We start from the raw sequence: 26,259 nt of genomic DNA, 5'->3' as shown, positions 1-26,259 counted from the left end.
ATGAGGGAAAGGGGACGAAAGCATAAAGAAGTATCCCCTTCCAAGAAAAAGAGAGGGCATCCATCTTCCACACCAGAGGACCAGGGACTCTAGCATAAAATAGAGGAAGTTGTCTGTTAAGAGGGGTAGCAAACAGATCTATGTGAGGAGTGCCCCACTGGTGGACAATGTTCAGAAACACATCCCTGTGAAGCAACCATTTGTGGGACTGAGTTAAGGACCTGCTCAGAGTGTCTGCCACAATGTTTTGACCTGAGGGAATGAAAAGTGCCTGGAGAGACACTTGATACTGGACAGCAAGATCCCATACCAGGAGTGCCAACTGGCAAAGAAGATAGGATCTTGTTCCCCCTTGTTTGTTTACATACAGCATGACAGTGGTATTTTCTGTAAACACCGTAACAGGTCCTGGCGAGAAAAAAGGATAAAAAGCCTGAAGAGCCAGCAGAAGAGCACTCCTCTCTTTGACACTGATGTGCTCCTGTTAAAGAGGAGACCAAACTCCTTGCACCTTTAGGGAGCCAAAAACTGCTCCCCATCCCACGTTTGAAACATCTGTGAACAGCTCCTGACAGTGAAGAGAGGGGTGAAAAGGAAGCCCTGGATTTAGAAACAACTGCTGGATGCACCAGTGAAGTTCCTTCTTGAGATAAGGTAGAAGAGGAAATACAAATTCTAGGGAATGTGCACATTAAAGCCAAAAGGACTTCAGGAATCACCGAAATTTACTCGTGGAGTTTGGCCAGAGGGAACATAGGGATGATGGATGCCATGAAACCCAGAGCTCTCAGAAACTCCCTGACTGAAATGGAGGCCAGAAAAGAGTTTGAAAGGCAGAAATGAGAGTTAAGGTCTTAGGAGGAGGTAGGGATGCCAGCATAGGCACTGTCTGAATCCTGCAGCCCAGAAAAACATGATCATGAGAAGGAGTCAGAGAAGACTTTTTGAAGTTTATTGTAAAACCCAGGCTCTAAAGAGTGATGGCAAAATTGAGATTTTGCAACAGGATCTCTGGAGAGGATGCCCGAAACAGCAGGTCATCCAAGAAGGGAAATACTTGGAAATCCTGAAGCCTGCAAAAAGCAATCACAGGAACGAGGCATTTGTTGAATACCGTTGGGGCAGTAGAAAGGCCAAAGGGCAAAGCAGAGAACTGAAAATGCCAGAAAGCAACAGAGAAATGCAAAACCTTCCTGAAAAGGGGATGGATTGGAATATAGAGATAATCATCCCTGAGATCCACAGACACCATATAAGCCTGAGGGGGAAAAAAGAGAGATCAAAGCCTGAAGGGACAACATTCAAAACTGGGTACCTTCAGAAAAGTGTTTAGATGAGAGAGGTCTAGTACTGGTCTCCAAGTACCCTTTTTATGGGTACTAGAAACATCCTGGAGTAAAATCCTCTCCGTCTTTAGGCACCTCTTGCATAGTAACCTGAGTCAGAAGGTCCCAAAACACCTCTGGGAAAAAGGAGAGTTGTTCCCGAGAAGGCTAAGGAATACCCATAAAGGGGGAAGGGATATCCACACCATGAAATATCCCTGGTGAATAATGGACAGAACCCAGGAATCATGAGTAATCTGTAGCCACCAGGAAGAGAGAGAGGGGTGAAGAGAAAGAGGAACATGGCTGAGAAGAAACGGATAGTCAAACAGCACCTGGTTTATCTGGAAAGGAAGACTTCTGAGTCCCAGAAGTCTGAGTAGCCTTAGCACGAGGAGCCTGCTTACCACCCTTTTTGTCCTTAGGAGGAGGGCGAGATTGCCTGTAAACAAAGGTTGGCTTATTGGAGCAGTTTCTCTGAAGTTTAAGAACAGGAGAAACAAACACATGTTTGAGTTCCTGTAAAGCCTTCCCCTTATCCTGAAGAGACTTAAATCAGCAGCAGCTTCCCCAAACAAGTGTTTATTATCAAGAGGGGCATCTATCAACGTAGCCTTGATACTATCAGGCAATGGTTGAAGCTAAAGCCAAGAATACCTCCTCATCACTGACCCAAAAGCAGAAGCCCTAGATGAAGTATCTGCTGCATCATAACTACACTTGATGGAATGACAAGCCACCTGCAAGGAAGTCCCTAACAGGGGAAAGAGCAGAAGTTTTACCCTCAGAATCTGGAAGATCAGAAATAACCTGACAAGCCTGAGATAGGAGAGTCAACACATACCTGGACAGATGGGTCTGATAATTAACAGCCATAAAAGCCAAGGTAGCTGAGGTATAAACCTTACAGAGGCTTTCCATGATTCTTCTGTCTTTATCAGAAGGCAGTAACTTGGGCAAAGGAAGCAACTGAGAGGGCCTGTCAGAGGCTACAAGGGCTACAGACACCACTGAGGGGTCAGCACCAGGACACTTGTACAAAAAGTTACAGTCACCCTATAAAACCTATCAGGTTTCTTATGAGCAAGGGGCTGAGAATCAGGAGCTACAGAGGCATTGGAAAACACATCCAACAAAGCAGCCAAAACAGGATGAACAGCAGAAGGTTTAGCAGATTCCATCTGCAGCAACTCATAGTACCTCTTATGGATCTCAGTAATGTGAACACAATCCTATTTAAAAAAAAACAAAACAAAAACATGATCCTGGAGATTGTGTCCCCAAAAGAAATCTATTCAAAGGGAGTATCTGGACTGGTACATTCCTCTTCCTTTGACTTATATTCCAAAGGAAAAGGAATGTGAGAAGAGCAAGTAAGGGATTCCAACTCCTTCTCAGAGGAATCCTCTTCCCTGAGCCTTTTAAGTGGAATAGAGGACCAAGGGGGAACTGGAACAAAAACACCCTGAGGAGGTTTCAATGCCATCAAAGCATTAAATAAACCCAGAGTGAAGGCCTGACACTCACTCTGTGGATCCTAAGGAGCAGGAGAAACATGTTTATTTTTTTGTTTTTTCTTTAATGGGACATCTGCCTTATAAAACTTTCAAGGCTCTGATCCAGCACAGCATTCAATAATAGTAGTAGAAACTTCTTCTCTGACTAAAATCTGAGAACCGCCCATAGGCCCCTAGGAAATGATCAACTGTGGTTCCCTCTGAATGTCAAAAATGGACATCTTCAAAGCCTCCTTGGGCATGCTTAAAGCGAGATCCCCACCAGCCTCCAACCCAGTCATGGCAGAGGAATCTGACAACAAAGCCGGCCGAACCTCCGTGCATTCACTCACCTCAGGAGAAACATCTGTTGGAGGCTGGACAGTGAAAGATTCCAGCCTAGGCTTCTTAGCCTTCTTCTTCCCTGATGGCTGTCCCTCAGGTAGGAAGTCTCCTCCATAGTGTCTACTGCAAGAAGTTTAACTCACTGATTCGCAAGATACAGTGCCAAAGAAGAAAGTCTACTATGCAAAGTTTTAGGTACAAAAGCCTGACAGAAGAAGACGTATGGTCGTGCGAGGTGCCAAGGTAAAACAGACACTGCTCGTGGGGGTCTTTATGGGGAATCTGTCTCTCATACTGGCATTTACCCTTCTTAGATGACAAGAAACCCCACAAGCAACAAAAAGACAAATAAAAAAAAAGAAACCCCAATGGGGCACTTACCTGCAACAGCTCAGAAACCAGCAACATAATTTAGGCATTCAGACAGACAATAAAGAGAATATGTTCAGACTGGTGGCAAAGAAGTTCAGAGGATGGTAGGTCCTGACTTTACCTTTATGCCCTAAACTACACGAGGAACACACGTGTGACATACTGCGTACCTTAAAGCAACCTAAGGCTTTGATATACTGGCCGGATGTCAGGCTGCCCTAGGTAGGGAATCCCTAATGTAATGAATACTGCAACTGTGATACAGAAGGACATCTACAGTCATAGAAGAACATCTTGTTAGAAGAGCTTAATAGTTTATGCTTTGAAACTGATGTTGAAATTCTAGAAACAGCTGTAAGAAAGTACAGTAGAACAAGTCCTACTTACATGTAACAGCAAATGATTACAGAACACACTACTTTACTGGCATATGGGTAGTAGTACCCCGCTACCTTCCACTGGCAGTCTACAAAAGCTCAACACTCACACCCTACCTGTATGTAGGTGTGATGGACCAGTTAACTGGCAGTGCAGGGACTGCCTTACAAACTATAGATAGGACCATTTCAGGTTTCTATGGTCCAGAAGGAACAGAAGATGGAAACTTTGCAAACACCTCCTGTTCCAACATCAAAAACCACACACACATACAATAAAGCTGGGGAAAAGTGCTCCACAGTAACCCAAACATCAAACTGTTTACATCCAAAAAGGGAGGCGGTGGGTGGGTACTGGCAAGTAAGCCAGTGTGTTCTACGAACATCTACTGTTATAGGTAAGTAGGACTTACACAGCTGTACTATATCCAACAAACACACTGCCTTACTGACAACAAAAGACGCATATGCCTCTATAATTTGGTAGAAAGGTATATTAAAAGATTAAATGTCTTGATAGATATACTCTGGAGGAGATGATTTGAGATATCCTGTAGGGGGGAATGGCAGGGACTAAGGTGTGGATGTTCATTTATTATTTGTCTTAAGAAAACAAGCTAGGCATGACATTGCCTGTTAACTGATAGCAGGTTCATTAGAAAGTTGGAAGGAAGCATATTTTATATTATCACAAATCAAGATTTAGTATTACATGAACCCAGTTAAGCTTTTTTTTTATATCAAAGGAATGGAAGTAATTTTTTTTAAACAAAGGAATGGAAATAGTAGTAAATGCAGAACGCATTTACTGAAGGGTCCTTGCAACTTTTTTTGTAACAGTGAACTATGTGGTGTGTCTGGGAATGAAGAAGGTAAGAGCTTGATTACAGGTAAAATTTGAGAATGAAGAATGCAATCACTGCTACTTGAATAGTTTAAAGAATACTGAATAGTTTAAAATTACAGAATATATTACAATAATGTATCCAGCTCTTAGAGGGGATCTCTGGAAAATTATTTTTATTTAAGAATAATGTATGACATTTATATGGAAAGTGTTATATTTAGTTTTCATGTTAAAGATGCAAGTCAAATGCAGTTATTTTAATGGGGGGGCCTGGTTAAAACGTGGTCACTTACACATTTTTTGGCATCACTGTATATAAGACTACTGTAATGATCAGGCTTCGAGATTAATGTGATGAATTTATGAGGGCAAATGGCCCTGTTTAGAATTTGATGATTTTGTAATTCAGCGGGATTCAATGACAGTGATGATGCTAGAGTTAACGCAATGTAAGTGATAAAACATGCTGAGAAGTCTCACATATGTCTGTTTAACTTATGGTAGTATTAAGTATACAATAGCTCTGTCTCTGTGGTATAAACGAAGACCTGACTGCAGCATAAATGACCCAGGTTCAAATACAAGTTTGGGAGATGCAGCAGCTGATTGAGGGAGAGAAAACTGACAAGGTATATGCCTCCTGTCCTCTTGGGGGGGGGGGTCATAAGCATGCTGGGGAGTTCCCAGTGTGTCACAACTCCCAGTGGAGTTTACGGACCACTGACAAGGATGGCAACAATTACTAGTAGTGGGGAGGGCACTTGAGTGGGTGTCTTCAAAGAGGCACTGCACATTCCCTCATGGAATGCCCCAACCAGATGATGTTTTCTGTTTGAGTGAACCAGAACAGATACCTAGTAAAATGAATGTTGATAGCCATACGATTTTTGCTTGAAAGTGTTTGTATAAGTATTTTTATTCCCCCAGCAAACTTCAAAGACTTTTTCCCTCGGGTACTTAGCAAATTTTAAAACATTAAAATCCTAGGCAATCCTTGGTAACTCGAACAGGACATTTTGTTTAGTTAAATTAGTAACAGATGGTTCAGTATAAACAGGGGAAAAGGAACTATCCTGCTTGAGGGTGTATCTTACCTCCACCAATTAAAATATACCCGTACACCTGGCTATTCTGACCCCTTCACTCACAAAGCCCTCAAACCAGGACAGAGCTTTCTCTAATAAGAGTTTAATGACAAAACACCCATCCATCTGTGAAGGATAAATAAAATGTTTTTTCTAAAAAACTGAACCAGTTGCCTTACTTCTCTGGAGAGGAGGGGATAGATAAGCTAATTATGGTTGGCTGTCGGTCAGACTTGTTTGTATCTCAATCTAAATTTTGTAATACAAAGTGAAACTACCGCAGGCATTTTATAGTTATTTAGCATCCCACTGCAGTTCAGTGATCTGCTGAAACCCGCAATGGGTTAGTCTTTAAAGTTTTTCAAATCAATCTGGCCCCTTAGTTATATCTTCTGTTAAAACTGTATTCTTTGCCCCCCCACCCGTAAGTCTTTCTTTTTTTTTCTTATTTTTTGTGACACCGAAGTTTGTATTCTTTATTTTTTCTCAAGACAACAGCTTGTGTTGTACAACTTTTAACATAACAATCCATGTGCAGTCTTCAAGCACATTATATTTCTCTATTCTGACAGACGGACTGTACGTTGTTACATCTCAACTAAGTGCCTTATACTTTAATTCCATGTATGAGGCATGTCCCAAGCTCAGGATTTTCATCATTTTTTTTGTAATACAACCAAAGTTTATTGTTAACTTTACATACCACCTAACAAATGTAAATAAACAAAAAGAAAAGAAAATAATAATAACTTAAAAGTTATTACAACACAAATAACTTCTCATAGATTAGAGGGACATGATTTGATTTACCAGAAATTTTAGTCATATTCCAGATATTCCAGTTCCAATGTAGCTGTGTAGTGACATGATCTAACAAGCTTGATGCTAAGATACAACCACTTTAAAACAAAATATGGCTTTACTGTCTTTGGTTGGACACCTGTTTCCAATTTGCCCAGTTGTCTAGCATATGCTCCCTTACTTTCAGTTTCCCAACATACTGTACTCCAAATGTATCATGTCCTTAAGAAGAGAGGTGAATTCATGCCTTTCTCCATGACCTTGTAATAACCATTTTTCCAACCAACATCACTGGCTGTAACAGTGTAATAAGCTTTGCATCTTTTTGCAGATGTGTGGTGTACCCCACTAAAAACATGTCCTGATTTATGAAACTCCTTAGTCTCGCTGTAGGTTAAACGCTGGGGTAAACAAAGAAGAAAGTAATCAATTAAACAGTCGCAAACCCCAGAGTAAGCAGGTTCAAATCCTTATGTAGTAGAAAATCCAAGAAGTGAATGCCAAACAGTTAGGTAAGGAGTACCAATAAACTGTTTAATAAAATAAAAGATAAGCGCTTTCGCTTCACAGCTTCTTCAGATCTATAATAGTACATCTCTAAAATCACAAACATATATATCTTCTGTAACTAATTGGTCATTAACACTCATTTGACATAAAGAATTGTTTAAAGGGATATCCACATTGACCCTGTGTTTTAAGAGGCTGACATAAAATATGTATATGCAATGAATACTAAATAACTATATACACTTCAAAGCTTGGAGTGCATACAAAAATGTATAAAAATGTGAAGATATAAAAATACAACAATCTGTTGCATTGAACAACATATAAAGTGATAAAGGGAGTGACATTTTTGATAACACATTTCCAGCAATAATGTTTTTTATATAGTGTAGATGTCTCACTTTATCACTGCGATTGCATACATGTAATATATGTTCTTGGTATGTTTATATATTGGTATTTTTAGGCCATAGTTTAAACATGCACTCTGATAGTTTGAACAATGATTCACATCACTATTGATCTTTTTTATTCATGGTAGATATGTGTATGCAATTGACGTTCCAACACAGTATGCAGCTCCTTGAATTTTGTAAAATGGAACTGTGTCTATCCTAAGTTACTAATAGACATTGTTGGTTTTTTATGTACACATATATATATTTATTCATAGATAGATCTTTATATTGTGCATAGCGAAGCTCATAGATTATCTTGTATCTATGATTGACAGAAGTTTTTAGAGATTTTTTATATGTTGTTCTATTTGTCACTTTTATATGTTGTTTAATGCAACAGATTGTTGTATTTTTTATATCTTTACATCTTTTATACATTTTTGTATGCACTCCAAGCTTTGAAGTGTATATAGTTATTTAGTATTCATTGCATATACATATTTTATGTCAGCCTCTTAAAACACAGGGTCAATGTGGATATCCCTTTAAACAACTCTTTATGTCAAATGAGTGTTAATGACTAATTAGTCACAGAAGATATATATGTTTGTGGTTTTAGAGATGTATTGTTATAGATCTGAAGAAGCTGTGAAGCGAAAGCGCTTATCTTTTATCTTAATAAACAGTTTATTGGTACTCCTTACCTAACTGTTTGGCATTCACTTTTTGGATTTTCTATCATATAAGGATTTGAACCTGCCTACTCTGGGGTCTGTGACTGTTTAATTGAGTACTTTCTTCTTTGCTTACCCCAGCGTTTAACCTACAGCGAGACTAAGGAGTTTCACAATTTATTTAGCATGTTTTTATTATAGTCTCTGCGAGTAGGGGCAGGATATTACCGGCTTTTAGAAATTTGCACTTTTTTTGTATTTACCAGCACGGATGGCAGAGATAGAACTTGACTATGTCCCCAGAGATGAACATCGTGGGAACGAGGCATCGCGTGATGACGTCATCGTCAAGAGATTTCAAAACTACCTCAAAGGGAACGCCCAGTCTTCCTGGTTCCTTGACGCTGAACCAGAGCGTGCGGATGTACCAGGGCAGAGTTTTGATTCCAATAAACTCTACACGACATTAGAAGGTATCGAGAAGAGCTTTATCAAGCTCAAGAGATTACAAGCACAAAGAGCACATTTTCAACTATGTTTAGACCACAACATCATCCCAAGGGGCTTGCGTGTATTCACAATGCCTAGTCAAGGCAGGGACTACCCAGAACTTCTGGCGCAGTGGCAACGTCTTAATATGGAGGTGAGTCAAAAGTACTTAAAGTTACTAATTGACTTCTTTAAGCCGGAAGAGGCAACTCTAACCGAGGAAATTGAGATTAAGCAGCGGCAACTATTTAATGACTACCCTTTAGACATTGTATGTCCCTTATTTGATAATATGCTGGACAGTGTTTCTGTATTTGAAAGGAAAGTATACCAACAGAAGCGGCATAAAGTTATTAGAGACACTAATGACTTTAGAAATGGCCATGTCTTTATGTGGCCTAGACTTAATTTAAAAGCCAATACAGGGGCAGTGAATGAGAATATGAATACTGTCATAAGACAAACTGTGCATGATAGACCAATTAATAGGAACGTTAGAGATAATGTTGACATCGATGGACTTAGAGCACAGATGGACTTTCGAGCCTCACGCAATGAGAATGAAAGGGTCGATCAGTTGGATTTACCCCAAACCTCAAAAGTTGACACATCTGACAGTAATGTTGGAACCATGAATGTCTTGAATAATGACCATTGCAATGATTCTACTGATGTTATACATTTAATACACTCCACTGTAGATAATAACACCAATCTTTATCCAGAGGTTAGAATAGCTAATGAATCAACTAAACAACTAGAGAATGGGCCCAAACAGACATGTCCTGATGGACCTGTAGTTAGACATAAGCAAATGGCCTTAAATTTTACCTCTAATTCTAATATGCCCCATCAGTTGGTTTTTCCACTACCAGTGAGAGCGGAGAACAACAAGTTCCACCCTCGCTCGGTGAGCAGGGGGAGGCAGAAAAGAAAGCTGTCAGAAGAATACACTCCACAGAAAACACTGAGGAAAATGTGGGTGGACAAACATTAGTGCACAATATATCACATACTGTTTTGACTGAAGATGACTTAAGACTACTGAACAGAGGGTTGAGTTTTATACCTAGAAGTAAGAGTAGTATGATAGAAATGATTATGGATGTCAAATTATTTTGTAGGAACATGATGTTGAAATACATGTACAAAGACAGTAATCAGACATATTCTGGCTCTAATTTTAGATTTAAGAACTTGAGTGAATTCACACCAGCTAACCATCCCTTAATAGAAGCATATATGAAACTCACAGAGGATGAGCTCTATGATTACTATGAAAATAGGACATCTAATAAACAATTTTTTAAAAATGATAACCTCACATATGGTGAGAGACTTAGTCTAAAGAAATTACAAAAAGATGCTAACATATCCTTTAGACCAGCTGATAAGGGAGGGAAGATAGTAGTCATGGATATGATAGACTACAATGAACGCATGGCTTCTATGTTACGTAATGATTTTTATGTTAAAAGTAGTAAACAGGATGTTGATCATACCATCGAATGTGTACACAACACTATTACTGATATATATAGGGGGCATTTGATAGATAAGGATACTTATGATTATCTTATAGTAACCCATCCTATCATACCCGTTATTAATGGTCTCCCTAAAATACACAAGGACCCAGCAGACCCTCCCCTGAGACCCATAGTCTCAGGACGTGGCTGGGTCACCGAACATCTATCTGTCTACGTAGAAAAACATTTGAGACATGTTTTGAGCAATAACAATACAGTTTTGAAGGACTCCAAGCAATTTTTGCTTGACTTATACACTTGTATTAAGGGTACAACAATTAATATGGATTACATCTTTGTAACGTTTGATATCCAATCTCTATTCACAATGATCCCCAATGATTTGGGTGTTGTATATGTTACTGAATATATGCGTAGTCATAGTGACTATTCAGCTGTCAAGATAGATTTGATCACTTGTTTTCTTGAGCTGACATTAGAGAATAATTTGTTTATGTTTAATGAATGCATATATAGGCAGAAAGATGGCGTAGCCATGGGCACACCATGTGCCAACAGCTACGCCAATATGTTCTTAGCCCATTGGGAGGAGCAAACCCTATTTAAAGTAGAGCTGTTCACACAACATGTCATCTTTTATCGACGTTTCGTCGATGACTTGTTTGTTTTATGGAAAGGCACAGCTGAGCAGCTAGATTTGTTCTTTACAACTCTAAACAACCTCACTACTTGCCTTAAGTTTACAATGAATTGCTCACAACATAAAATAGAGTTTCTTGACATGTATATTGAAAGACTTGACAATAATATCATCAATACAGGGGTCTTTCGAAAAAGTTGTCATAGCAACAACTTATTACATAGATCTAGTATGCACCCCCCCCCTCATGTTTTTAGAAATATTATGAGGGGGCAGGCTATTAGGGCATCCAGACTTAACCCAATAGATCAATGCTTTGAAACTGAATTATCCAGTTTGAATGACAGGTTAGTACAACGAGGTTATCGCAGAAATGAAATCAGTAAGCATCTTAATGATGCGTCAGATTTAAGACTCACTCGAGGTCTGCCTTACTTTGGACCACAAGAACATCCGATAGAGCAGGATTCAAACATAGTGACACCACAATTCATTAAGTTCAATACACAGTTCACGTCAGACCATTTAGAACTGAGAGAAATAGTGCACAAACATTGGGATATACTGCTAGTAGATAATGATCTTAAAGCCATAGTGGGTGATTATCCCAGGTTTCTGTATAAAAATAAACAAAATTTGAAGAGGAAGCTTTGTTACACTACTACTACTCAAACAGACAAAAACAATGGCCATACCAAGCCATGTGGACGCTGCAATTTTTGCAGCTTTATAGATAGTACACCTCATTTTTATCATCCGGATCTGAGAAAGTATTTTTCAATTTCCGCTGAAGCAGACTGTATGACGCCACATATAGTATATTTAGCTATATGTCAGATGTGTTCTTCATTCTATGTAGGAAAAACTAATCGCCCATTTAGGGATCGAATGAGAGAACACATCTATCACATTAGGAAAGGCTCAATGCACAATGCCCTAGCAAAGCATGTGATGATGACAGATACCTCACACTTTTTTAATTTTAAAGCCCTTGAAGTGTTAAGCCCAAACCTAAGAGGAGGGGATATCAACATACACACTGAAGGTAGAGAAAATGAGTAGATACTGTTACTGAAAGCCGATAAAGGTTCAGGTCTCAATGAGAGAGCGTCTCTGAGACCGAAATTGAGACAAAGAAGGAATATAAGATAAAATATAGTTCAATACACACTCAAAGTGAGTGACATTTTAGACCACACATTTTTAGCAATAGTGTTTTTCATATAGTATAGATGCCTTACTTCATTAGTGCGATTGCATACATGTAATATAAGTGTTTGGTACGTTTATATATATTGGTATTTTTAAGCCATAGTTTAAACATGCACACTGGTAGTTTAAAGAATGATTCATATTACTATTGATTTTTTATTTATGGTAGATATGTGCATGCAATTGACGTTCCAACACAGTATGCAGCTCCTTGATTTTTGCAAAATGGAACTGTGTCTATTTTTAGTTACCAATAGACATTGTTGTTTTTTATGTATATATATATATATTTATTCATAGATATATTTTTATATTTGTGTATAGTGAAGCTCATAGATTATTTTGTATCTATGATTGACAGAAGTCTTCAGAGATTATCTCATATGTTGTTTTATTTGCTATTTTTATATGTTGTTCAATGCAACAGATTGTTGTATTTTTATATCTTCACATTTTTATACATTTTTGTATGTACTTCAAGTTTTGAAGTGTATATAGTTATCTACTATTCATTGTATATACATATTTTATATTAGTTTCTTAGAACACAGGGTTAATGTAGATATCCCTTTAAATAACTCTTTATGTCAAATGAGTGTTAATGACTAATTAGTCACAGAAGATATATATGTTTGTGGTTTTAGAGATGTATTGTTATAGATCTGAAGAAGCTGTGAAGCGAAAGCGCTTATCTTTTATCTTAATAAACAGTTTATTGGTACTCCTTACCTAACTGTTTGGCATTCACTTTTTGAATGTCCTGATTTATAGCAACCTTCCCTTGCAACAGCTTGATACACCAAGACTGAATCTTTTTTTTGGAGCCCTTCCAGGGCAATGTGGCCCCAAAAGATATTCTCCGAGTTCCCTAAGGTTCCCCTTCACATCTCCAACAATGCAAAGAGGAACTACGGATGATTTGACTTAAAATAAAGGAGATATAAAAGTGTCAAAATAAACACTGAAACCTAAAAAAAATCTGAACCTTCTTGATTTTGTGGAGTATCTTGAGACTGTCATCATGTGAAGCCAACAATCGCATGACAAACCTATCCCCAAGCTTTTCTCCAGCCTTTCCTAAAGCAGTCCATTGCCAGCTTCCATGTGTGACATACTCTCTTATCTCTCTCTCTCTCTCTGCTACTAATTATTTGGTTACTGGCACACCTAACGTGAATTCCATGCAATTTTTAACTCACGTCTTGGGATATTTAATCAGTTTAATTTCCTTGGGCAACTCATTCATCTGTGAAAAAATGTTTCTTTAGTTACTTTACCTGCTGCAAACACAGTCTGAAACTCCTGGTAAGACATTAGTTTGTCTCCTACCAACATTTTCTCCCACTGTAAGAGAGCCTATGCAAATGAACCTTAAACAGATCAGTGTGTCTAAATTCCCTCTGATGGGGATCAGCTCTGTAATTCAATGTTGAGCCTTGACATCCATGAAGGTACTATGCTTTGAATAATACTTTTTGAAACAACTTTCTAACTTGGTAGATGAGATGATGTAGCTTAACAACTTTTCAATCCAGCCAGCCAAACTCTTATATCTAGCCAAAAGTTTCTTCTTCCATGCCACCCATAATGTGGGTTTGAATCAGCATTGGCATCTTGACCATTAGTGAATGTTTTCTCTGCATCCAAACTGTTAACAGTTTTTGGTTGTCTTCTGTGATGCCCATGCACTGGCCCAGCAATCAAGGAGCCTCAATCCTCAACACTAACACCAATGAGGGACGTCCACATAGGGAAGGATAACAAATACACACACAAAGTGAAGTCCAATTTCCCTTAAGAGCACACAGACATAACAGTCAGTCTGTGGCTCGTTTCTCCCTTTCCCTCCATATCCCCACTAAGACTCCCTACTGGCATAGCTATAGGGTCCAGATCTCAGCCTAGTGGTCAAGCTAAAACTCCTAGCACCCTCTCTGTCCAACCAGTGCTTCATGTCCCTGCCCAAATTTCTGACGCACACACACTTTGAGATGAGTTATATACAACCACACAGACACTTCTGGTGAAGGCTGGCACAGGTTCTACAGCTATGCCCCTTCCTGATAGTCTATAAGGTATTACCAGCTGCTACCAACTACTAATATCAGCTACTAAAAATGCCCTTACCAAAGGGTGTCCAATTATTACTGTGCAACAGTATTATCCAAACAGTAAGTGTGACCCAGGGCTAAAGCTATTGGAGTGGCTTGGACAGTATCACTATATACGTGCAATGTACTCTAGAGCTTAAATTATCTCTACACAAAACAGCCACAGTTGTAAAGTTTAAAAATATTTAATAATAAATAATAAAAAAGAAGACAATACTTCTTACTACACAGTGCCAGTCAACAGTTCAGAAATCACAGGAAAATGCTTAAAATAATACAGTAGAAAAGTTCTGACATCAACACAGAAAACAGCTAGACTAAACTTACTATTTTCTATCGATATCTAGCAGCAATCACAATTTTAAATAAACGTACATATAGAGCAAAAGCAGAGTACTGGTGAGTTGTTGTCAGCTTTAGACAAAATCCAAAATGCCCTCTCTCTCTCTGAGACAGTCTTTTAAATTAATAATACACCACTGCTGACTCATTTTAGATTACATAATTTTTCCCTGGTTCCCAGGCTAACAGAAACTCAGAGTTTAACATATCTTTGATTTTGCACCTGGTCAGGAAACCACAGCAATTAAAGACATTATATATGTAAAATCTAGCAATTAACTCTGGTTTCAAAACAATAGAAAGAATTGTCTGGTCCAGACATCACGGCTCCAAATTTGTGATCAAACAGTCATACAAGACTTGACTTATCAGCTTTTTTCCAGCAGAGTGCACTGTTGTTACATTTTTGACGTTCAACATTTAACACAATTTTCTTCCATTTAAGAGAACAAGCCTGTGGCTTATATTAATATTTACAAATGACAGAATTTTCTACAAACTTCTATCTAACTAGGCTGGCAGCCTTCACATCTTCTATTACCAGGGCTGATTTAATCAAGTTATCAAAGCTCGTCTCATCCAGGACAAACACCATTTGCTTTGGGTGAACCAGGGATGGCAAAAAAGGCTGTCATTTAGTTCAAAAAAGTAAATAAATAACATAATTATAATTTAAAACTTGAAATGGGGTTTAAGAGCCTGCTGAAGTCGGATCCCTCAGGTTTCAAAGCAACAGTAATAACTGCTTTCTTCCATGAGGGTGGGGCCACACCTGTGTTCATCACAGTATTGACAATTTTTTGAAAGAGTCATTGAAAAGTATCCCTGCCCCTGCTTCATACATTTCCAGAGCGGGAGCCCATCCCTACCTGGAGTTTTCCACTTACATTTGGTTTTCAGGAGTAATCACCTCTTATCTTATTGGGACTGTCAGAACTGCACCATGTACTAAATCTAAACCATTCATGTCTGTACTGTCTCCATAAACTCTTCCATTGTCTTGCTGCTGTCTTCCCCTTTACATAGCCCTGCATAGTATTTGGTAAATACAGCCAAAACCTCCTTAGGGCTCTGTAATATTTTTTGTTTTCTTTTCTAGTGACCATATTCTTCCAATATGTCTATCTACAATCTGTTGCCTGAGCCTCAGGGCAAGGTATTTTGTAGCTCTAAAAGACATCTCAAAGTTAGTGATCTTCTGAGTTTTGAGAGCTTAGTCTGTCCTCTTAGTCAAGAACTCCTCCACTGCACTTTGCCCTTCCTTGAATATTTCCCCCTGCTCCTGATACCCTATTAATATGGTCCTTCTGGAGGTGCTACAGTCTACTCTGTGCTATAATAGAGTCTTGCATAATCTTTGTTTTCTTTTTTTTTTCTTGTTCATACTCTTTAAGGTTATTGATCAAGTAATATTTGACCTAATCCCACGTCATCTGGGGCATCCATCATTTGGCAGAGAGCTGTCTTCACCAGGTTTGGAATTTCATCTCCTCTACTGAAGTGTAAATTTATCTTCCAGTGCCTCTCATTACTGTTACATGTCCCATCTATACTGCAGTACTAGAGAAGAATGGTCTGACAATACTATTGGTGGAGTCTGCAGGCCCTGCACCAAATACGTATGCTCTTCCAATATGAGTATTTCATCTATTCTTGAGTCTAAATGGAGCAGTGGGTGAGTAGCAGGCATAAGCTGTGATGCTCTATTCCAGCTGGGGTTGACATTCACCAACAAAACATTACTAGTAGTATGCAAACTAATAAATCTACCCAAGGAGGGATATTCTTTTTCCTAGGGCCTCTTCGTATATCTCAGTGCGCAAAAAAATGTATTCTAGTCCTCACACCACAGAGCAATTCCCTCCCGTAACATAATCCAGTCATTAAGAATATTCACCAGTTACCAAGTGTAGAGCCAAGCGGGATTGTAGTGCTAAGTGTGCCCTCTAATATGCCTTTGATACAAATAGATCTGTCCTCATGATCATGGATAACCTCTGATGACCTATACATGTAATATCATTTGACTAGTATAACTATGCCTCTTTCTCCTTCCCTCTGCCATTAAATAGCAGAGGGAAGGAGATGGGTTTCCTGCAAACATATTACATCAGGGGAAAGTTGCTTAATATAAACAAAAATCTTAGTCCTCTTCATAGGGTTCACAAATCCACTGATATTCCAGTTTAACAGCTTAAACAATAAAGTTAGTAGTCAAACTAAGCCCTGTGTGAGATCCTTCCATTTAACCAATTCCCCCTTCTAAAGCTGAGTCTTACCATCTAATCACTACATCAGACCTTGGGAGTGTTCTCCTACAGCTTAGGCTTAGTGTTTCCTTTTTTACATTAAATGTGGCCTCTGGAAACATAAAAGGGAAACTGCCACTATAAAACTGTTTTCATTTTTTTCCACTGGTATGTGACACTGGAGTAGGTATATATGATTCTGGTGAGTGAGAGGGATATCCCCTCAAATGAGAGGTGTAAGTGCACTTGCCTATGCCATCAAAAAGATCTTATTCCACAGTTCACTGCAAGTGGTTTCAACAGTCTAGCTATTGACATGAATTCCAGTGATCTATTCTGCCACGTGCCTTGTTCCTATCTTTAATGTACTACTATCTTTTATCCAACGCTCTCTTTTTTCTTTAACAACAGTTTACTCAGGTTCAGCTATTAGAGTTTAGATGTGCCAAAGCAATATATCTTCAAATATTATACACTGCAAGTATCAAAATGCCAAACAGCAGCATGTATTATGATAATCATTCTTAAATAAATTCATGGCAATTGAATCTTGGGACCTTTTATGCCTTGACAGTACCCACCTTTAGTCCATACTCCCTTTGGCCGGTAGCAAGCAATCAGTTATCATTGTACTTCATAACTGCACAGTATCCAGCCTAATCAAACCCAACAGCAAAAGCCAGGGCTAAGATTTAATGATCCAATAATGGCCCTGTGCATGAAAGAAGACATGGCAACCAAACTAACTTTCAAAATACTCACACATGACACATCCTAGAGGACTACCTCTTATAAAGACATATCAGAAGGATGCCAGTGCCACCATTTAAGCTCCTATTTATGTTGCAATTCCAGACAGTGACAATGGCAAGTACAGAACATGAACAAGATAAAATACAGGTACCCCAAAGCCCTTCAACAAATTATCATCTTAGTGAAATGCCCATGGATTATCAAAGAAATTTATTCCAGCCAAAGTTAGCCTATCATGCATATTTCACCTAAAACATGACAGAAGTTTCTAGAAATCCAAGAGTTACACTTGTGGCAAACGTTTTCCCAATGAATAAGGACTGTAGACTTAGGCCTATGACTGTCATCTACTGAGTTCATATAAACACATGCAAGAAATCTAAAGAAGTCAAAATCAAGATGACTCACCCTGATAGAACATCTTGGAACTAGGTCAAAGATTTAGTGGCAAAGAGGTGTTTATCAACAGCTACAGAAAATGAAATTCATGTAGAAATATTTGTATTCACAAAGTCACTACAGGAGTTCAGAAACACCATCCTTAGGCCTACTTTATTTGATGCTTCCAAGTGCTTTAGCAACCCTTTAAGGCAGGCTATATGCTAACTCTCCAACTGTAGCCATTAAATGAAGTGTAATATGCTTCTCATCTGCTTCTATGCACTATGTATGTTACTAACAAATTCAGGAACATTACTTCAGTGGTGATAAAAGAGGTTTGTGGAGTTGTGCTTCCACATAGGATCAACGGTTCAACTATCTCATACGTAACAAGTAAACCTTAAAGAAATGAAAGTAAAGCAACATTTTTACACCAGGTAAATAAAGGATTAGCATAACGTGACAGAGGCTGGTCAAACCATTGATCCTGGAAAACCCTTTACCTTAAAAAATGCTTTATTATCCCTTTCAGAAAGAAAAAGTCCCCCCATCCAGAAAAAGATTATGCCGTGGTTAGACATTAGTAGAAATTTTATGAGAGACAAATGTGCTTTACCAAAACTGTCCTGACAGTAATAAAGAAAAAAAATGATTAAGCTGCACTTTATATAAACGACTTGGCAGACTGAGTTCTACATTCTGGAATAGCTACAATTAGTATCAGACAAACTTTGGCTATATCCATTCTAAGTTGCTTAAAAAGCCTTAACACGTTGAAAGGTAACTCCCTCTAAAGCTCACGAAACAGACATTAAATGCCCTGGTAATCTTAGTTTTACTAGAATTTAGAACAAAACGTGAAGTGCCTAAATAAAGTATTGGCTCTAACCAGCCAGAACAGAGATTAAAGGAAGAGAAAAAGCAAGGCATAAGCAGAAATTTGTACTTCGCAATGAAAATAAGCAAGTAAAAATCTAAATATCAAGGAGGTGGGAAGACAAGGGATATCCACTATTATTACCATAATCTATAGATCACACCATACTACTTGGCAGTTAGCAGAGGACTAAAGCGCTGAGCTATTAATGAGCTGCTTCATGTGCCCAGAGTACCGGGTTTGATTCCTTCCACCTTCATTTCTCTATTTTGTGACTCTGAGCAAGTCACAAAACCAGAAACTGTTCCTGGGTTACGCTTGAAAAGGGACCGTTTGTCCAGTGTATTTATCCAGTCATCTAACAGAACAAATAAAATAAAAAAATAAAATGTAGGATTAGAAAGGAACCATCTACTTTATAGACCACAAAGAAATCATCTTAACAAATATGAGAATCCATAGACTATTAATTACTCTCACAGAAATCGAGAAAGGCAAAACTGAATACAGACTAAGCACCAAGAGAAGGCACGTCGCTTCAGTACTTCAAAGAAATGAATGTGATTTGCAGTAACACTGCTGTAAGTATAGCTCTTGCTATAGAAGTCTGGCAATAATAAACAGGGAATACTTTTCTCAAAATAAGGGAGAAGAATCAGTAAATTACCTTATATTTCACACCTCTAATAAATACACCAACCTAATCAGGAATTAAATGTAAATAATTTGTATTAGGTATTAAAGTAGAGGCTAATGAAGACAATTCTGGGAGGGTTAAAATACCAGAGCCTTAATGGTTACTTTCACTGAGATCATTCAAAATCTTTGTAGAATACATTAGAGAAATCATCTCAACCTGATCTTTAGTAAGATATTAACGAGGCTATAATTAACTGCAAAGCACAACTCCATGGTTTACTATGACCCTGCTAAAGTCATGCAATACAGGATCTGCAGAAATCTTTTTGAGACACTAGGTACTCTGAGACAAAGAAAAGACTGACCCAAGGATGTCTCATGTTCTGTCCTGTGGTTTAACATTCCCTAGCTGTTAAATGTCTAGTAGTGTTACTATGAATGGGGCTGACTGCTGAGCTACAGCAGGATGCAGCAGCCAAATGGTTTTCAGCTTCCTCTTGCTTGCTCTATTAGAAACCTTTTTTTCCCAAGGAAAGACTGATATTCTGCTTTTGAAGCAAATCTATACTTTCTAAATATATACCTTGGATGCAGATAAATAATCCGCAAAACGGAGAGTTTAGGAGTTAGCTACTACAGCAGCTGCCCTCCCTTTTCCATATCACTACCAGTTCCATTTATGTAAAAAAATAATTTAAAAGTTGCCTCATTTCCACACTCCACTATCCTCGAAGGTTGAAAACAACCACTGCTGTACTTCTTTCTTTGAAAAAATCTTTAATTTTGTGTCACATAACTTCCCCAGGATGAGGTAGTCATTACTTTTTTTCCACTTCATTCCTACCTCCAGAATTCCAGCCCATCCACTTTGTCCTTTACAATCCAATTTGTTCATTTCACCACTATTTCTTCACAAGTTTGGTATGAATAAAATACATCCATATAAAATTTCCTAATATGTGTACCTTTCTAAGAGATACACATATTTTGTTATCTTTTTCATAACTTCTCAAGCATGACAGTTTGCCGCATTGTGTAAGACCTGCCCTTCTCGCAATACTTAGAATAAATGCCTAACCAGTATTTTAGTTAATGGGTAGGTGACATCATTACCTACAGAAATAAAAAAGTTGACTAGTTGACTATTCTATCAACAATATCAGCATTGTTAGCGAATCCCTTTTATTGTGAATTTCATAGTTAAATTAAAGATGCAATCCAAATAACTAAATCCTATTTCTTATTCAAAACCTTCAACATATCCCTCTGCCAATAGACTGCACCTGAATAATTACTCATATGCCTTTTGTGAATGAAGTTCAGAAATTATTAATTTCTTTGTAATCTACTTTTGTTAGCTACATTTCAAAAATGACTTCACTCTTTGTAAACACAATAGGGTCTACTGCTAAAATAAAAGGCAATATTTGGCACTAATAGTGACTTGAAATAAGTAATATTTCAAAAGCAATAGTGCGAACTGTCAAATAATGTACAGGAAAAGGCATAGTACTCTTTATGCAAGATCGGACAAGATTAGTTCCAGGCTAAAACTTAATATTACAAATTGCTGAAACATGGTCTGGAGCTCTGCCTCTAAGATCCAAACAATGCTGGATTTTAGAATAGTAAAAGAATCATCATCTATCCATATATACATACACACACACACACACACACACACATACACACACACACACACACAGATATAAGGAAAGTTGCCTGGGGTCACAGGGGAGGCACTGGTGAATAATTCTACCTGAAATGCATAAATCATGCAAATGCTTTGCTAGTTCTTATCTCATGGTATTACACTATTTAAGCAATTCCTTATTTGGGGCTCAGTAGTTTTTTTTTTTTTTTTAACATTTTCTTTTTCAGTGGCTGCTCAATTAGTCTCCTCATTTGGCAGGAGAATTGCTTTTCTTAAAACTTGCACTTGAGCTCTCCGGTCATCTTCATGTACTGTTTGTGAAGAAATAAAATTCTCTTTAAGAACAGGATCCAACACCATCTACTTACGAATACTTTTTTAACTGACTTTAGCGTAAAGAAAATTACGAACACTAAATGTGAGAATGGCCAAATCACTGCTGACACACAAGATTCTGAATGACTTTGGAAAATTATTTTTCTTTACCTCTGCAAAATTTTAAGCCAGTAGACACTCACTCTAGGGGGTGGGGTACTCCAACTTGCCCTGAAGGAACTAAAATAATTAGTATTTTTCTCTAAACTAATACACATCTACAAAAAGTAACTGTGAAATTTCAGGGACAGCCATCCCTAATGGTCCACCAAAACAGCAGTCTATCTGGTCAGCTGCATGGAATAAAAAGAACTTAAAAAAATTATGCACTAAAAAATAACATTTAAGCCTCCTTCACTAAGAGCAAACCCAGTATTATGGAAACAGGACATTCGGGGTTACCAATAATTGGGGTTAGATGACTATCCCTGTTCTCTATGGGTCATCCAGAGGATAAAGGACTGAGCAGCTACTATCCGAATCTTCTGAAAGGTGTGGGGCCCATCCTCTGTATGCTTGCACCCTGCTGGAGAACATCAGGCTTAGAGGCATAGGCTTACAATGTGCTAAGTGTTTGACTGGCACTCCATTTTGAAGGATATGTGTTTGCAAGTTGACATATATACAATGAAGTATGTATGTAACAGGAAAAAAAAAACACCCACTAATGTTGATGCACTACAAGTCATGATACAGGAAACAAGGCATATAACTAAAACATCTGTCCATCCAAACTGCTACAGCTCAGGTCCCCTGATATCCACATCCTTGCTCTGTGTTAAAGGGTGGTATGCATGAGTCAGACATGGTGTAATAGTAAGTTGCATGTCAGGATCCAGAAGTCTCAGGTCAAGAGAGACAAAGTTACTAAGAAAAAAAAAAAAGACTTCCACACTGTATATATTACAAATCAAATCCAGAATTTAGACATTCCTTTCAAGATTCAGAAATTCAAATGAACTATAAAGAAAGTGTGAAAATGTTAAACAAATAAGCTCAAACTAAAGCTCATATATTTAACAAGCCTAAAGGTAGCAATTAACAATTAACAAGTTGGTGCTGTCAAAAAATAAAGAGTCTGACACAAATAATGACTGACTTTTAGGTTATCTATTACTAAAGAATTAGGAAACCAATACTGTTGTCTTAATTGCCAGTTATATGCCATGACTTGTCTTTCATCCTTTGGATGAAACAGTAAACTGAGGTCTCTGCCAATTTCTCCAAGTCTTTTCGGTTTCTAATACCATGATGGGAATGGACTCCATTCCTAAGTCAAAGTACAATTAAAGTTCATGAAATTAGCATTGTTTCAATCTTTGATGTCAGCCAGAAGTGCTCTTCGCAGCACCGGCAATGTGCCCAGTAATGACGACTCCTGCAATTCGTAAGGAGTTACATGTATTGGTAACATATCTAAATACAGTTGTAGATTTTTTATAAGACTCGTTGCTCCTACTACTATTACATCTGTCTGGGTATCTTTCTTCCAAATTACTCTAGTTTTTGCCTGCAAATCCTGATATTTTATGACTTTGTGCCTCTCAGTACACAACACACTGTAGTCACTGGGTGTAGCGATTTCAATGATCAATGCTACTTTTGCCTTCTAGTCAAGGACCACTATATCTGGTTTTCTCGCCTCTATCATTTGAACTGTTGGTAAGACTCCATGTGATGTATACTTCATCATTTTCTATGATGCTTTGTGGCTCATGTTTACAGTATTTTTCAGCCACTTCAATACTATAATATTTGCACAATCCCCAGTGCAACAGTCTTGTCACGTTATTATGCCTTTCAGTATACAGTCCTTCTGCTATTAGTATGTCCAACCAGCAACAAGATGTGCAACTGTTTTACAAAACCTACATTTGTCTATTTCTCCCACATGTTCAATGTACTTTGTAAACCAATGTGTATGTAGTCCACTATCTTGGGCTGCCAATATTAACCTTTCATCTTTTGGTTTAAATTCACCTCTCCTTAACCATTAATGCATTCAATGTTAATCAACATCAGGTTCTTCCAGCAGTTTTCTATACTTGCAACTATATTTATGCATTTTCCATATTTTTTGCCTTCTCATCTGATCCTTCACCTTATATTATTTCTTTTGTTTTCTGGCACAGTCAGTTGCTGCCTGATTTTTATCAGACTGATTTCCATTCCCGCTTAACGCCGATATGCTTCTGCTAGACAAAGCAGGGAAGTCATCTTCGATTTAATCTCCTCATGTTTCAAAGCTTTCACTATGTTTGTGTCTTCTAAGGTCAGCAGATATGTATGCAGTCCCATGACTGCAGATTTATATATGTAATCAATTTTGAAGGAGGCCCATACCTCCTTTGGAATGGGGAATATATAATCTTGGTATACACTGATTTTTATAAATCATTTGATGAGCATGAAGCACCCTTCTTGTTTTCCTAGCTAATCTATCCAACACCTTTTGGGGCTAGTCAATCCCACCAAAACTGTAAGTTAGGACAGGAAGAGCAAATTGGTTTATAGCTTGAATTTTGTTTCTAGATGTCAACGCTGTTTTCAGAATTAATTTAAGGCTTCTACAATATTCCCTACTATGTTTTATTTGTATGTGTTCATGTTTTATTGTTGATCCTTCATCAATTTATAGATAAACATTCCCTCTTGCTCAGGTTCTTTTATATCACATTTTTGTCTCAAACTGATGTTTTCTTGGTGCTGTAGCTTTCCTGCTTTAAAGGTTGCATTTGCACATTTATCAAGACCAAATAACATTCTTATATCATCTGAAAAAGTTTTGACTAATTGCAGTTGTGTTTTCAGTTCCTCATCTGATGAGCTATACAGTTTTAAACCACTGACAAAGAGAAAATGAGAAGTTTTTACACTTTGTTGTTTTCTAGGAGCTAAATTATAGCCATGACCTAATCTGTTAAGCAGACAGCTTAATGGGTTAAGGACAAGGCAAAAGACCAACGGTGACAGAGAGTCAGCCTGAAATATCCCCCTTCGGAATTTTATCCCTGGAATAATAATTTGTCCTTTATCAGGGCTTAAATGCAGAGTGGTTTGCCACTGTTTCATGGTCACTGTGATGTATTTTATCAGTGCAGGGTGTATCTTATACATTTTTAAGCACTTTTTATCCACGAATATGGGATACTGTCAAATGCTTTTTTGTAGTCAATCCATGCCATACTTAGATTCTTCCCCTTTTTACAGTTCTCCACTATGACTTTATTTAACAAATGATCCTTTGTTCTACATGACTTTCTTTTATTGTCCTTTTATTCTATTACCACAACTGAGTTGTTTTCTAAATGACTATAAACTGTGTCAGCATCAATTCCAGTGTATATCCTGTTTACTTCTGTTATATTGCATGGAACTCTAAGGACAGTCCTAATTACTCTGTTCATTTGTTTTACCAAACTTCCGACTTTTGGGGTTTTCTTGGTGTTCTGCATTCTACTTCTTTCATTGATCTTAATATCTCTATCTTCTCTATTAAAACAAGCAACTCATCTCTTAGCTCATTTTCTTCTAAACTGAGGGTACATTTTTTGTTTTCCATTTCCTGCAGGCATTCTATAGAAAGTTTTATAGCATCTTCCTGTGGCACATTCTCTTCAATTTCATCCTGTGTCATCCGTTGCTTTGTCATATGGGAACTCACTACATGTACATGTACATGGGAACAACAATGACTGTGTTAGAGATGCCACAGTTTCCTATTTCTTCCCTTGCTGTCCAGCTTCAAGTGAACATTTATACTGGTTTCCTGTGGAAGACTCCAAAATATCTTCATATGTCAAATGACCAGTTGCTTCCCGTTCCGCTGATTTCTCCTTAATATGGATGCCCATTGCTCTATCCTGCTATGGTGCTTTCTGAGTTAGATTTTCTATACTGAATCCTTCATTTCTCGGGTACTCCATAACCTCAGTTTCGATTTCTTTAACTTCTCCATTACTAAACTTCTTTTCTGCTTTGTCTTCTTATTTTTTGTATTGTAAAGTTTTCCATGTCCAGATTATTTTGCCTGTATTTCTCTTCAATTATCTTTGGTACTGCTCTTTGTATTGATTAGTCTTGCTTTCTCCTGTGCATAGATATTACACCATATTTAATCACTTTTTCTTTCCCATGTCCATATTTCTTCTTCAGATGTCTCCAGATCTTCCTGTTTCTCCTTACTTTGGGCACTTCATCATGCTGTGATGTAACCTGTGTTAGACCTTCAACATGAAATCCTTCAGTTTGCAGGCATGCCATAAGTTCAACTTTTATTTTTTTGACTTCTATTTTACTAATCTTCTCTTCGACATTTCCTCTCTGTGATATTATTTTTTTATTGTGAAAATGTCGATATCTAGATGACTTTGCCTGTATTTCTTTTCAAAATCTTCGAGGCTGCCTTTTTTTTTATTAATTTGGCTTTTGACTTTGTATAAATATTGCACCATATCAAATCTCTCTTTTATTCCCCATGTCCACATTTCTTTTTTATACTTTTCATAAATCTCTAGGTTTTGTTGTTCATATTTTTGCACTTCCTCAGATGCTTCTTTTTCCAAACAGATCAAAGTTTCTAGGTCTATATACTGTTTTTCACAAATCTATTGTATTAATGAACACACATTTTTATTTGAAGCTTCTGACAGCTTTTCTTGTGGAAGTATTTTTCTTTCCTCTCATTTCTCTCAGTCTTTTTTGTATATCTTGTGTCTGGAAATTCTGGGCTTTTTGCAAAACAGTAACAATACATAATTTCTTTCTTATTCTCAATAGTCTACTCTATCTTCTTTATGGCTCTTCTTTGGCCCATC

The 26,259-nt window shown here is 37.7% G+C and overlaps 1 protein-coding gene across 6 annotated transcripts in view; it reads right to left on the bottom strand.

Moving 5' to 3' along the window:
- The window catches only part of KDM4C (lysine demethylase 4C), a 3,520,425-nt gene that overhangs the window by 315,442 nt on the left and 3,178,724 nt on the right, over nt 1-26,259 (bottom strand). The window lies entirely within an intron of this gene.

The sequence above is a fragment of the Protopterus annectens genome, chromosome 2.part0, assembly GCF_019279795.1.
Source record: "Protopterus annectens isolate FY-2018-M chromosome 2.part0, PAN1.0, whole genome shotgun sequence".
NCBI classification, from domain to species: Eukaryota; Metazoa; Chordata; order Ceratodontiformes; family Protopteridae; genus Protopterus; species Protopterus annectens.
Note: the sequence above shows the minus strand (reverse complement) of the source record. Positions and strands in the feature narration are given on the sequence as shown.